The sequence below is a fragment of the Ursus arctos genome, unplaced genomic scaffold (genome assembly GCF_023065955.2).
Source record: "Ursus arctos isolate Adak ecotype North America unplaced genomic scaffold, UrsArc2.0 scaffold_33, whole genome shotgun sequence".
Lineage (NCBI taxonomy): Eukaryota > Metazoa > Chordata > Mammalia > Carnivora > Ursidae > Ursus > Ursus arctos.
The window spans coordinates 14,658,191-14,673,596 of record NW_026623019.1 but is presented as its reverse complement, the minus strand read 5'-3'; positions in this window follow the sequence as shown (position 1 = coordinate 14,673,596).

Genomic DNA, 15,406 nt, shown 5'->3' with positions numbered 1-15,406 from the left:
GCTTCATGGATCTCTAGAATAGATGTCAGCTCTTAGCTGAGGTAGCCTGGACTTCACACTTCCCAAAGAACCAAAGATATAGTTCTAATAATGAAGAGCATTCATTCTGGAAAGTTTGACAAATGATGTTTTATGTTGTTATTAATACTAAGTATTAAGACACTCATAAGGATTAAGGTTTAAGGTTGGATTCAAGTGAGTGGAGTAGCTAGAAGCCAGTTGGATCAAATTCCAGGGATATCTATATATCTGTATCTATATCTATATTTGTATATTTAAAAAATTTAAGTATAATTTGAATATGACTATCATATGAGTAGAAAGAAGTAACTTCTGAATACTGACTGGAGTCGGTGTTTCTGTGGTTCCTCTTATTGAATATGTATGCTCTACCATATTTGTTCTAAACCTTGCGTCCATGCTAGCGTCTGGGACCATGGTTTCCCACTGAAATTTACTGTATTTGGTGTGCTTCAACTTTGGTGTGCCATAGACTACTGTGGCAGCCTGATGAAGGCCATGTATCCCCGAGTACCACTGTGATTTTGTTTCTCAGAGGCAAAACTTTAAGAAATTATAACTTCCAGTGTTTAGTGAAAATAAGGATGCAATTTTTTCCCATCTAAATATCTGGACTCCTGAAATTCTATCTTGGATTAAAGACCCCCAAAAGTATAATCTTTTTTTTTTCTTAAGTTATTGAGGTACAGTGAAGATTGGGTCCAGATTAAGTTTCATATAGAAAGACAATGCTTGGGGGCTCTGGGTGGCTCAGTTAATTAAGCATCTGCCTTTGGCTCAGGTCATGATCTCCAGGTGGTGGGACTGAGCTCCGCATCAGGCTCCCTGCTCGGGGGGAGTCTGCTTCTCCCTCTCCCTCTGCCCTCCCGCCTCTCCTGCTTGTACTCTCTCTCTCTCTCAAAAAAATAAATAAAATCTTTAAAAAAGACAGATAATGCTTTATTTTAGCTCTTTTCAACTACAAAATCCACCCCATTATTTCAGAGGCAGAGATAGAGAGAGCTAGGTCTGCCTTTGCAGTCCTGATTTCCACTCTGTATTTTGACTTGTTTTAGAGCTACCTGATTTGGACTTTATTTATTCTTTCTACAGTCAACGTATGGCCACTGTCCCTCGGACGTGGTTCTCTATAATGCTTCCTGTTTAAAAAAACAAAAAAACAAACAAACAAAAAACTCTTCCCTTTGTGATCTGTTTTCCTCTGACTTCCCTGCATGTTGACATTCAGTCTGTCTCCTGGCCACCTACTATTGCTCTACCTCCAATGAATGGCCCTTCTCCAGCTCTGCAGAGGAATGTGGACAAATGAGAAGAGAATGTGTTAATGAGGGAGACCAGAAACTTAATGGAAATTTGACACAGTACTTTGCCATTTGCTATGACTTTTTTTTATTTTTGGCAGAGTTACGCAGTGAATAATTTTAACTGTATTATGAGTTGATGCAATTTACAATACAATGTTTGCTTATATTTGGGAATGCAATAGAGAGTCCCTAATGGAGTTCAGGTCATCAGCCCCATTTAAATTTCTGCAATGGCTCCTAATAACTAGGATACAGCAATAGACCAAAGTCTAGCACCCTGAAGTGATCTGGCTCCATGTTGCATTTAGTTGACAGATAATATACAAGTCAGTCTGTTTACTTATGAGACAACAGACCCTTCACTTTCCTTGATGAATCAAATTTACTCGCTTAAACATATTCTATGTGTCTCTCTAAGTTTTCCAAAATTTTATTTAGAAGGAAACATACACATATTAGCTGATTACATTGGATTTATAACTAACTTGGTTTAGGTGGTAGAACCTCTATAAGGAGAGAAATTTGCAACACACTTGGTAATTGGATCATAATCTTCCTCATTATTTAGACACACAATGACCAAACCAATGATGATAGATGTCCTATTGCACTTTAGGCTTCATCTGTCCAAACTTAGCATGAGAATGATAAAAGAAAGTATACAGAGAAGGGGGACATGATGGACTTGGAAATTACAATATAGGAACAATCATTGAGGGAACTGGGGTATTTATCTTGGAACATGACAGTAACATTTAAGAATAAGAATAACTGTCTTGAGTAAGTAGGCTTTAATCTTGAAGGAGCCATTGAAAGACTCCTTTGAACTACATTGTTGCTATACCTTAATGGAGGTAAGTTAGTTGGAAAGATACCTGCAACTCATTTTTGCTTATAGGTTCAACTTATGTTAAATATTTTTCCAGGATTCCTACTTTTAGAAAACATGGGTTTTAGGTTCCTTTATTCTTTCGATGTATCCTAGGAAGGGAGTGCTTTTGTTTTCATGGCAGGATGAATTCTGGGAAGTGTTCTCTCCTTTTTATTTTCTGGAAGAGTTTATGAAGAATTAGTATTAATCCTTTAGATTTTTTTTTTTTTTAATTCATCACTGAAACCATCTGGGCCTAGGATTTTCTTGGTGGTTTGTTTTTTGATTACCAGTTTAGTCTCATCTCTTGTCACAGGTCCATTCAGATTGCTTCTCAAGTGAGCATTAGTATTTTGGGTCTTTATAAGAGTTTGTCCATTCCATCTAAGTTATTTAATTTGTTGGCATACAATCATTCATAGCATTCATTAATGTTCCTTTTTTATTTCTGTAAGGTCATAGTAATGTTACCTACTTTTATTTTTTTAAGATTTTATTTCTGTATTTGACACAGAGAACTAGCGAGAGAGCACATGGGGGAAGGGGAGAGGGAGAGGGAGAAGTAGACTCCCCGCTGGGCTGAAGGCAGCCGCTTAACCAACTGATCCACCCAGGTGCCCCACCTCTTTTATTTCTGATTTTATTAATTTGAGTCTGTTCTCTATATTCTTTTCCTACCCTCCTTCTTCCCAACCCCCCAACCCTCACCATCAATCTAACCAAAAGTTTGTCAATTTTGTTGATCTTTTCAAAGAACCAGCTTTTGGCTTTATAATGTTCTTCTCAAATCTTTCCTCTTCTCTATTCGATGAGTTTTCACTTTAATCTTTATCATATCCTTTCTTCTCTTGCTTTCAGTTTAGTTCATTCCTCGTTTTCCTATGTTAGTTCATGTTACCTGACCTGAGATCTTTCTCCTTTCTTAATATAAACATTTATAGCTATAAATTCCTTTGAAGCACGGCTTTAGCTGCATTTCATGATTTTGCATATGTTATGGTTTTATTTTAATTCACTTTGAAGAATTTACTGATTTCCTTTTTGATTTATTCTTTGGCCTATTGGCTAATTATGTGTGTTGCTTAATTTTCACATATTTGTTAGTTTCCAAGCTATCGGTTTTTTATTTCATTCCATTGTGGTCAGATAATATAATTTGTATTTTTCCTATCTTTTTTAATTAATTAAGGTTTGTTTTATGGCCTCACATATCTTGGAGAATGTTCCATATGCTCCTGAGAAAAATGCATACTCTGTTGTATTGGGTGGAGTGTTCTAGAAATGTCTCTTAACTGCAGTTGGTCTACAGTTATTCAAGTCTTCTTTTCCCTTGTTGCTTTTTTCTCTAGTTCTATTATTGAAAGTGGATACCATCCATTACTGATGTAAGATTTTTTTCCTCAAAATATTCCCAGCTCTATAATAACTTCATTGAGTTGTGATCATAACATGTGCTTATAGTTTCTTGAGGGTGAAACAATATTACTTAAGTCAGAACTCTTGAACTTTAATATTTCTATCTTCAAAATGTAATACTAATCTGGTACTGTTTGTTTTAAATGGGTGATATTTGGATTGTACCTTATAATACATGTAAAAGCATTTTGTAATTACATAGACTGCTATAATACTGATTCTCAATGGGGGGCAATTTTGCTGCCATGTGATATTTGGCAATGTCTGAAGACATTTTTGTTCATCACGACTTGGGAGGTGATACTGGCATTGGTGGATGGAGGTCAGGGTGATGACAAGTACCTCACAAGGCACAGGAGAGCTCTCTTCAACATAGCATTATCTGTTCCAAAATGTCAATAGTTTCACTGTTAAGAAACCCTATGCTATACATAGGTGACCCAGCTTTTGCAGAATAAAGGCTAAGAAAAGATATTAGTGGTGTTTATAAAATCATGGAGAGTGTGGATAAGGGGATGTTAGCTTAAGTCTTTTGTCATGACTGTCTTAAAGAAGGACATATCCACGAGACACCAAACAAACAAAAACAACAGTTGAAAAAAGGCATATACTGAGTAGTTTTACATTATACATATAATTATAATTAAATAATTTATATATGCAAAATAAAAATTCCAGGTCTCCCATTTTTTCCCGGAATGATTAGTACAATAACAGTAAAGACACTGGGGAGAAAAAGAAGGCATGGGTTTAGATTCTCATATTGAAAACATATATAAAATTATAAGTAAAAATTTGAAAAGTTAAGAAATACATTAAAAGAAAAGATAAGAAAATATAAGACCCGTTTGTCTCTGTTCAAATCAGAGGATTTAGTTACAAAGAGGAAGATGGATATTTTTGCAACCTGAACAGTAGAGCTTCTCTGGTTCAAAGGGCTAATGAACGGTCACCTAAAGCAAACACAATGGGGGAGATACTTGAAAAAGCTAACGTCAGCCATGCCATTCTACCAATCACACTTCCTAAAAATAACCACTGTTAACATTTTATGTTTTTCTAGAAAAATTGGGTCTAGTTTTAAAAACTGGTAAATGCATTGAAAACCGTGGAGATGGGTTTATGTGAGTTCAGGGGAAGATGTTTCCATCCTGTTTATTAATGGAAGCCTGGGACATTTTAGAAGAGACCTTTGACTTTTTTATTATGCCACATTGAAAGCAACTCTGATATACTTCAGTATTTTTATCAGTTACAGTCCCAGAAGAAGAATGTAGTTCTGAGCAAGTGTGGCATTTGGTTGTCATTATTACTCTGATTATTCTGGTATCTCTGCGTCTGCAATACTCTCAAGTCTAATTCGCTCCTACACCTATCCTGAAAGGACATAAACACAACCATAGGAAAATGGCAATTTCAATTACTAAACCATATCTCTGGTATATTCATTTCAGTCAAACTTCAAACTTAGCTAAGTCTTTCAGGAGCTTTAATGTTTTCAAAAGCTCCTTAGAAAATCTTTCAGGCAAAGGAGACTTAGAGTCACACATTCCAAAGCTGAGCAGTCAATGAGAATGCAGATAATAAGAACTTAGCAGACCATTAGCATGCAGCTGCTTCATTCCTTAGAGACTAATTTTTTGTGCAAGTGGACCTCATTCTTCCTGGGCTGCATTTTACTGCAGAACACCTCAGGAACAGGCATCACTGGCAAGATTTTCAGTACAATGCACCATCCTCGGAACTTTTCAAATAGCTTAGCTTCAGTCTTGCATGTGATAAAGAACCATGAATTTCATGGGATTCTTTTTTTTTTTTATGATAGGACACTAATCACTCTTGATCCTATGATAAATTTAAATACTAACTAATCCACTTTGAATAGGGATTAAGCTTCAATGTACAAGGGAAGGATTCATTAGAATTCATTACATCAATTTGTAATTTGAATGATGCATCTTCTAAATAAGATACTCCTGTTTCTAGTGATTGTTAACTGGGAGCCTAAACATCCTCATTATTAATTAATGGAAACGGTGATAAAATCTGTAATAATTGAGGGAATGTTTGTGTGCCCCCTCCTCCTGTAGCTTCTTGAATTGTCTAACAGTTATTATTTTTAAGACAAACAATGCCAGGATAGAATAATCATCATGGCAGAAGGGAAAATATAACCAATTCAAATTTCTTATGTCAAGGATAATTTGATGTGCATGAAAAATGGAATGCATATTGTAGACTTCCTTATTTGATACATGTTTTATTCTTGTTGAACTCATTGTTGTCAAATTATTTTACAAATTTGGGATAGAAATCAGATCGAATAATCATCTATCACTGTCATATTTTCCATATCTGGAATGAACATATCCAGCATTACTGAGCTAAAGTTGAATAATAGCTTCCAAACCTGAGTAATACTTCATTCCAAACAATTGTTACTAATAGTACAATGATTTAACTTTTGATCTTCAGAATGAATTAGACATTTCTCTTTCCCACTTAAAAAATAAAAGACTTCTGAAGTAGTCATTTGAGAACTGAATAAAGAACATGAAATGTTCTGGGGCCTTAGTGCCTATGAAAGTATTTCACTCAACTTGAAAAACTAAATCATGGCCTTTAATGCAGTGTGAATTGTCTTAAATTTTAATTCTGTACTTATATAGGGTATCATCAAACATGATGCTTAGTATTTTATTCTACTGACTTTTATGGCTTATTAAAATGATTTTTGTTATCAAGATTGATAATGACATAATGGGAGTGTTTACATAGCACTAGGTGGGTGAAAGGCACTATGGCAGTGCTCTAGCAGTAATTCATTTAGTCCCCACAACAGCCTTTTGATGCTGTCAGGTGAGGAATCTCATTTCAGGAGCGCTTGGGTGGCTCCGTCAGTTAGGCATCCCAACTCTTGCTTTTGGCTTAGGTCATAATCTCAGGGTTGTGGCTTGGGGCCCTGTGTAGCGCTCTGTGCTCAGCAGGGAGTCTGCTTGAAATACTGTCTTTCCCCCTCCCTCTGCCCCTTCCCACCTGTGAAATAAAAAATAGAATAAATCTTAAAATTAAAAAAAAAAATGAAATCTCATTTCACAGGTGAGGCACATAAGGCTCAGAGAGGTTAAACAACTTGTCAAAGATCACACAGAGACTTAATAGTGGAACTGAGATTCTAACCTAGGTGACACAGAACTAGAGTCCATGCTTATATTACGATACTGCCTTGTTGATTGTGTTTTCCTGATGATCTATTTCCTACACATATGGGCATGATTTTTGACTTCTATAACAGAATAATCTCCTAATCACTCTTCTTCAGCTCTTGATTGAGCTCTTTTTAATCTTATGCCTTGAAAGGAAACCAACCCATTTTTATAATCCGAAAGCTGGGTACCAGTGCAAAATGCCACCACTGCAGGCAATTTCCAGAAAATTTCTTCAACTCTTCTATTTATCATCTTATCTTTTTCCCACCAGTTAGGTCTTGATAGATTTGACTTTTCTGATACTGTCCCCAGTTCCTTCACAGATCACAGCTTATATGCTCACTCATCTCTCATTTTTTTGCTCCTGATTTTATATATCTTATTTCTCTTGTCTTCCTCACTTTATATATATTACATGAAATTATTACACATTACACATGACTGAATAGTTTATGCTGTGGTAATGGATATACCCTGAAATTTCAGTATCTTAACGAAATAAAGGCCCTTCTCTCTCTTTCAGCTCTGCTATCAGGAGTGGGTGATCTCCAAGGTCTCCATGGTAGGAGAAGACAGGAATGACGGAGACATACTGACTCTTAACTGCTTTCACCCGAAAGTGGCACATGTAAAACTAGTCTGTGGATCCATCTTAACAAGGAGACTAGGGAACATAGGGGAGGGCGTGGAATCTCTGGAGAGCTGAATAATCTTTCCTACCATGTATTAAGACTTCAAAACACTTTGATGTATAAATTATAAAACTGCCTTTTAATGTTATCCTGAGAATGAATTTATGACCCTAAAACAACAAAACCATTATTTTAATCCAGGTTGTTGGGGATCTCTTGTTTATACCATTCTAAGATGGACAAACTGTATTGGATTATCCAAGTTTACATAACTGTTTTCCAAAGAAAAATGGAAGCAACACTTCAGTTTGGAAGCTCTTTATAAATAAGTAGAATTTTTACTATGCATATATCTTTGTATCCTCCTAAGATAATGAAGGTAGACATTTATTTAAAAAAATGTGAGGTTATTTCTTTTGAGAAGATAAATAATGTCCTTGTGGAAATTGACCATAGGAAAAAAAAAATTTTTTTTTAACCTGGTAAAAGACAACTGTCTCATAGAATGGATCTTCTACTTGAAACTTCCTTTACATTACTTAATCTTCTCTGAATGTCTAAAATCTTCACTTTGTGGCTTTCATCCGAAGTTCTCAAATGTATATGAACATTTATATTCTTGGGCTTTCAGATTAAGTGATATTATCTGTCAAATTTCTAATCCTGTTACTACATGGGATGAAACAGTGATAATGAATGCTGGAATAATAATTATGGGTTACTGACACTTGATATAAGAAGAAAATAAGTCTTAAGTTGATCAGTTATTTGCCTATATTTCCTCAAATCGAATGATCTGCTTGGAGGACAACTTTATTTGAATGGATATTTGTAGAACTCTTAGAAGAGTGACTAAGGCATAGTAAGAAAAAGATAATAAAAATCAGGTTTTAATTTTTTAGTTTTCATTTTGATTTTTGATTTGTAATATTTTAAGATGAATTTTTGATAGCAACATTATCCACGCTGGTCTTTAATTTTGGTTTTATTTATTTTATCTTTTGTGGATAGAATGTATAACCCATTAATGGAAAATGGTTTTACATGAATTTTATTGTAGTAATTACATTATCTAGTTTTATTTTATTGAGAAATTAGAGCAATGTAATTTTTGTTTCATTTTTCTATCATTTGTAGACTAAGTCTAATCTATTAATGCTTTTTAAAAGTTCGTATCAAAATATTATTGTCAAAATTGGAGAGGGTAGCAAGATTACATTTTTGCCACTAATTATGCAAATAGACTCAGCAAGAGACGGCTTATGTAAAGTCAGGCATTCCTGGGATTCACACTGACCTTCCCTCAAGAATTTCAAGGGCTGAATACAAATACCTTCACTGCCCTGAAATTTGTCCCAGTCAAATCCTCTCTTTCAAACCCTGCACAATAGAAGCCTTGGGTCCCCACCAAGTCCTTGTTTACATATTTAAGCAGATTTTCTTTCCTTTCTTTCCCTTTGAAAACTTGGCCCTGCCTTTTGGCATTCATGTTACCCATCCCTTTGCAGAGGTTGGTGATCTTTCTGGTTGGAAGACAGTGAGGATCATAATTTGTATAGAGAATGCCAGATATACCACTAAATTATCTGGCATAAAATGACTATGGATCTTCTTCATTAACTACAACACAGAAGTAATTCTCCTTCACCAGAAAGGAAAATCTTTTTGACTATGATTTAGCAATTTCTGGATACTTAGGTTGATTAGTATCTGAAAGAATGACTGTGTGGAACACTACCATAATCAAGATTAGAGACTGCAAACTGATACCCAGGAGGTAGGCTGTACTAGGCTAGAAGTTGTGCTTTGGCCATACCCACATGTTGGGTTTTGCCTTGATTAAATGTATTAATTGCCTACATCAAAACCAAAAAACAAAGGGGCACCTGGATGGCTCAATGGGTAGAGCATGCTACTTTTGATCTTGGGATTGTGAGTGCAGCCCCATGTTGGGTACAGAACTCAAAAAAATCAAACCGAACAAACAAACAAAGCAAACAAAAAAACACAACAAACAAAACCAGGATATTTTTACATGAAGATTTAAGTGTCTCTTCAAAAATCAGAAGCTCTTACAACACTGGACCTACATTGCCTACATTCAGCTGTAGGTGCTCAGGTCTGTAGTTGAGGTGGGTGTCCTCTGGGTCACAGCTCCTCTCCTGTATGTTTACATCTCTCAGTCGTCTTGTCAGACCCTTCTCATGCTGGCATGACAGACCTGCCTCTGTAGTATGGGATTTGTGACCCTCTAACCCAAGTTATTCTTGTTCTAAGTGTGTACTATTACTAATACCACCACATCAGAATCACCGGGAGTGCTCACCAAGCTTGTAGATTTCTGGGCCTCAAATTTTTGGGCCTTTCCCCGGAATCTGAATCTTTATCATGGTCAGAAATCTGCATGTGAACAAGTTCCCCAGAGGCACTTAAGGTATACCAAAATTTGCAAAACATAGAGTTCACTGGGTATTTTCTGGAGGTGCATATGTGAGTCATTTGGTGATTTCCCTTGCAAACTGCAAGGTCCAGATCCCTGACCCAATACCCCTCTCTTCGGTCTGCGTTGTTTGAATTTTTAAATGTATATATTCCATATGACTCAGAAAGAGGATTGTCCCTATAAATACGGGATTTAAACGAAGAAGATATTAAACAGATTTTTCCCTATGTGTCATCTGTTGGTACAGAAGACACATGAATTTGCTGAATTATTGGACAAACAGGATCTAGAAGAGGTGGAGTTGCTGGGCATTTCCTGTGCGTTCCTGGAACTCCTTTCATTTCCTTCTTTTTTTCCAGTCAGACTGTATTTGCGTGGTATCTTTCCCTATTGGGAAATTAGTGTGCTCACCTGTCTTATAACTTTAGAGCAAGTCTGGATTAGCTAACTGCTAAGTTTCTTAGAAGTCACAGGAGTCTTGTTTCTTTGGTCCTTTTGTTCTTTTTCCTTCGTCTAACAAGATTACATGCTAGAAAAAACTTTGCTTCCCATGTGGAACTGGACTTTTTAAAAACTAGATATTGAAGGTCATATAATTTATTATATTTCTCTTTTCACTTGGGTTAACAAGAATTTCAAAACCCAATTTTTAACTCAAATTCAATAGTTGTATAGATCTCTATGGCTGCAGAATCTGCATTTTAGTTTCAACATTTGGAATCATTTCTTGTGATATTTTTGAACCTGATTCTGAAAATTATTTTTAATGTATTATGATTATGTGTACTAAGGTCAATTCAAAAGACTTTGAATTAAATTGGGTGCCCAAATGCAAAACACACACACACACACACACACACACACACACACACACACCAAAACCAAACCAAACCAAACCAAACCAAAACAAAACAAAAACAAGAGCAACAAAACACTAAGCTAAGAAGCCTAACTGATTTTTCTAATGAATATAAGGTTTTAGGCTAAGGTACACCATTATAATTAGTTTTAACTCATCCTTATTATGTGTGTTTTTTTTTTTTTTTTGAATGTTAACTGATCACCATTTCCAACAAATAAATTTTTAAAATTGAAGTTCCATGTGTGTTGACAAACACACGTGTTCATTTAACACATACTATTATTGAGAAACAAAATATTTCCATCATCTCAGAAAGTTCCTTCATGATCTTTCCCAGTTATTCTCCAGCCCCTAGAAACAATCACTGTTTTAATTCTGTTAGAAAACAAAATTCAGGGGTGCCTGGGTGGTTCAGTCAGTTAAGCATCTGCCTTCAGCTGAGGTCATGATCCCAGGAGCCTGGGATCCAGCCCTGCATTGGGCTCCCTGCTCAGCAGGGGGGTAATCTGCTTCTCCCTCTTCCTTTGCCCCTCCTCCCTGCTTGTATTCCCTCTCTCTCTGTCCCTCTCTCTCAAATAAATAAATACATTCTAAAAAAAAAAGAAAACAATTCAACTGAGTAAATTCTAAAGATCTTATTGGCTTATTCAATGATTCATGAATCAGACAGCATTCAATCTAGCAGATAGAAAGGAGCTCTGAGGAGCTGGACAAAATGAAAGACTTTTGTAGGCAGAAAGGAGCTGGAACAAGGAAGTCATATTAGACAAAAAAAGCAGGTTGGTTACTGCAAGGGAGATAGTAGGAATCTATCAGGCAGATTACCTAACTAGTTCTGATCAGGCGATTCCTGATTGACTGTTTTAAGATTCCATTTCTGGAAGACCTTAGACTGTAATTAAGTTAGGTCTCAGTTTGGCGACATGAGCTTGGCATAAAGTTTCATTTTGGAGCTGCTGTATTGTTTTTAACAATTCCCTCCTTTTGATCAGACTCTCAGCTTAACTTAGAGATGAGATAAAAATTTAAGGCATTAGCACTACTCCCAGTGACTGCTCTGGAGTTCTTACAGGTGTTTTTTGTTTTCTTGAATCTCTGAGTGATATTCACAGGTCATGATGTATTTTTATTGAATTTCTTCATGGCATTCACAGGTCATAATGTTGGTTCACATCTGGATCCTTTTTTGATATTCTAGTCTTAGGGATATCATTTGCTTGGTGGTTAACAGTTGCAAACACACATTAAAAGCTATTAAGAGACTATAGAACACCAGGGAGATTACTATGATTATTATAATAAACAGGATAATTCCCAGTATCTGGAGTGCACTTCAGAGCCATGATTCCCAAGACCCAAGGCAGTCAGAATCAGTAAGTCAGAGGAAAATCCCAAAGAAGGAGTCACTTTCTTCACATAACTGGCCTGTTCAACCATCTCATGTATCTGAGTCTTAACTTCCCTAGAAGTGTCCATCTGAGTGCAGCAAGTGGTGTTGGCCATAGCATGAGCACCTCCCTGCTCTGCTAAAAGATAACCAGTGGCTATCCTATAATCAAGAACAATTTTGGCCAAAGAGTCTAGAGATTTTTGCTTTAGCAACAGAATCTACAATACCTTCAAGAGTTAAGGAGAGGTTGCTGTTCATAGCCTCATTTGCCAAGCGAGTAGGGATCTACTCAAGGGAAGCAAATTTTGAATCATTAATGTCCCCTGGAAATTCCTGTTTAAGTCTGTGGCTTGAGACTGGAAAGCTGACAGCGTTGGAAGCCAGTGAAATTTAAGGACCCATAGACTGCATAGGTGGTTTTATTCTGGTTACTCTCACTTTGTGTCCCTTTCTTTGCACGGAGCTTGGCTGCAAGTCTTTCAGAGGCTGGGCAATGGACCCACAGGGTTAGGGAACCTGACACAATACTGAGGAGGCTGAGTTTGTGATAGACAAACTGAAGTGTTCAAAATCAGGGGGACGTTTGTGACAGTTAGAACTATAGGATCACCAGCCTTATGGCAAATCGAACAGTCATTTGGAGGTCGGATGATTCCTGCTAGCAATAACCTGAGATATATGAACAATGGCATTATCTTTCCAGGCCAGAGCAGGGAAAAAAGTGGACAAAAGGATCATAAAGACCTTCACGGTATAAGAATTAGGAGAAGGGGGGCGCCTGGGTGGCACAGCGGTTGGGCGTCTGCCTTCGGCTCAGGGCGTGATCCCGGCGATCTGGGATCGAGCCCCACATCAGGCTCTTCTGCTGTGAGCCTGCTTCTTCCTCTCCCACTCCCCCTGCTTGTGTTCCCTCTCTCGCTGGCTGTCTCTATCTCTGTTGAATAAATAAAAAAAATCTTTAAAAAAAAAAAAAAAAAGAATTAGGAGAAGGATAATCAAAGAGGGAAGAAGGAATGAAAAGAAACGTTCTTGATCCAATGTTTTGGCAGTAAGCAATCTACCTTGGTGTTGGTTACTTCTCTTACTAGTCAATTTGATTTTTGCGGTCTCTGACATTTTGCATAGGACTAGGTAGAGGTGGAGTCTTCTTTAGTTGTAAAATATGCACCCAAGGTTTGACACCTAATTTGACAGGGGTGTCAGTGGTCAAGAGTACTTGGTAAGGTCCTTTCCATGAATCTCACTGTTGCAAAAGTCATTACAGTAAAATAATTACTATTTGTAAATGACAGAAGACTATGCCCATGGTTAAAGGTCTCATGAGAATTTAATATAATGAAATTGACAAAGAAATATGGTCATTTTTGTGACATACAACATGTTAAGGTCATAACTAAAATTACAACTAATGACATTATACCAGAACATATCAGATTTCTAGGAATTTCATACAATTTCTGGAACACTTATATTAAGTGTTTCCAGGGACCTTTTTCCAGGGACTCTTTGAGAAATCTCAAAGTTACTTTGAGGCCAAAAAGACTCCATTTAGCATTTGATTTTGGGAAGTTGTCAAAACATCAAAAGGTTTGAACATCTGACTAAACAGGATCAGAGACTGTTATGAAAAAAATAATTATCTATTTAACCAAAGTGACAACGGAAGATATTAAAGTCAAATACAGAAGGTTACATTGTTGTGAGCAAAACTTAACTCCAATATTGAGAAGATTGGGTTTTCTTAAGTAATCAGAGATCTGATAAAGACAATGTGAAGTACAGTAAATTATTTTGCTAAAACACAAAATCTTTGCTGTCGAGGTGAATTCCTTATAAGGTAAACAAACTTTTATAATCTCTAATCAAAAGCAGACCAAAAGTCCAAGAAAGCTTTGTCCTTTGAGCAAAGAGAAAGCCAAATTCTAATTTTGCACCAGTGTACTTCAGATATTAAAACTCATTAAAACAACAACAACAACAACAACAGAAAACAAACTTAAATCCATTCCAATCTCAGCCAGCTTGACTACACATAAAATTCCCTCCAAAAGTTGGTTTACAACTTTTTTATATCCATTTGGATTTGGTCCTATCTTTTTTTTTTTTTTTTTTTTTTAATTCTGGAACAACCATTTTATTTTCCATTACATGGCTGTTTCCTTTCACCATTATTAAGTAGTTTTAATTATATGTATCAATTAGAATTCTTAACCCTTAGGATCCTTAATTCCAAGTGAAAACTAAGAAGTAAACAATTGTGGGCTGTCTTTTACATTACCATTCTGTGGATTGACAAACCTATTAATATATTTCATAATTTCCAGAAGTATATTCTTCCTCATAGTAAATTTTTCAGTGTGACACAAAACATGTTTACTAATAGACCCAAATACCTTTGGTTCCTCTGTAAAAGGAAGACGCAGTGGATAAAACTATGTTCGGTAATTAATATTTCAGTGTTTTATGTTATTTGGAAATGATGCTAGACCTTGAATGAATATCCATCATTCAACTTATTTCAGCATAACTTTAATATTTTAAGTTGTCGGAAATTTTGGAAACTATTTAAGTAGACATACCATAAAACATAATCATTGCTGAAAAGTTCACCTAAAAACTGTTATACCATTTATATCTATCTAAATTGTTTGTTTTTAAATATTTCGATTATTCATGAAAATTTCATGAGGCATTCAAAAAAAGGTAGGGATATACTAAGGTATTTTTCTTGCTGACAAATTTTGTAACAGAGATAACAAACTTATTGAATTAGTAAGCCCAGGTAAATTTAAAGTTGTAGTTCTGCATTATAGTTAATACTGATAACTCTGAAGACATCCCTATTTTAATTAAGCCAATAAACTGAAACTAGATTTTATTTTATTTACCAAAGATTATCCCAGATCACATGAACTTGAAAACCATTGGGTTAATTTCATTACTCTGAGAGTCTGAAAATAGTCAATTTGATAAGTGCTTAGTTTTTCCTTTGCCAATTAAATAGAGCTCCTTTACAAATTAATTTTGCCAATACCACCCAGAGGTAGATAACTATTACAATCTATAATGTATATACATACTTATCTAACTATAGAGACAAGCACAAACACAGATTTATAGTTTTTGTCTTAAAATTTTAGCTATGTGTCATGTACAATAATAAAAAACTCACTAGTTTACCAATGATAGTTAAATCCTAACTGTGTTTCTGGCAGTTGGAGTAAGTTAATGTTACCTGCTCAGATGACTAAAGCTTTT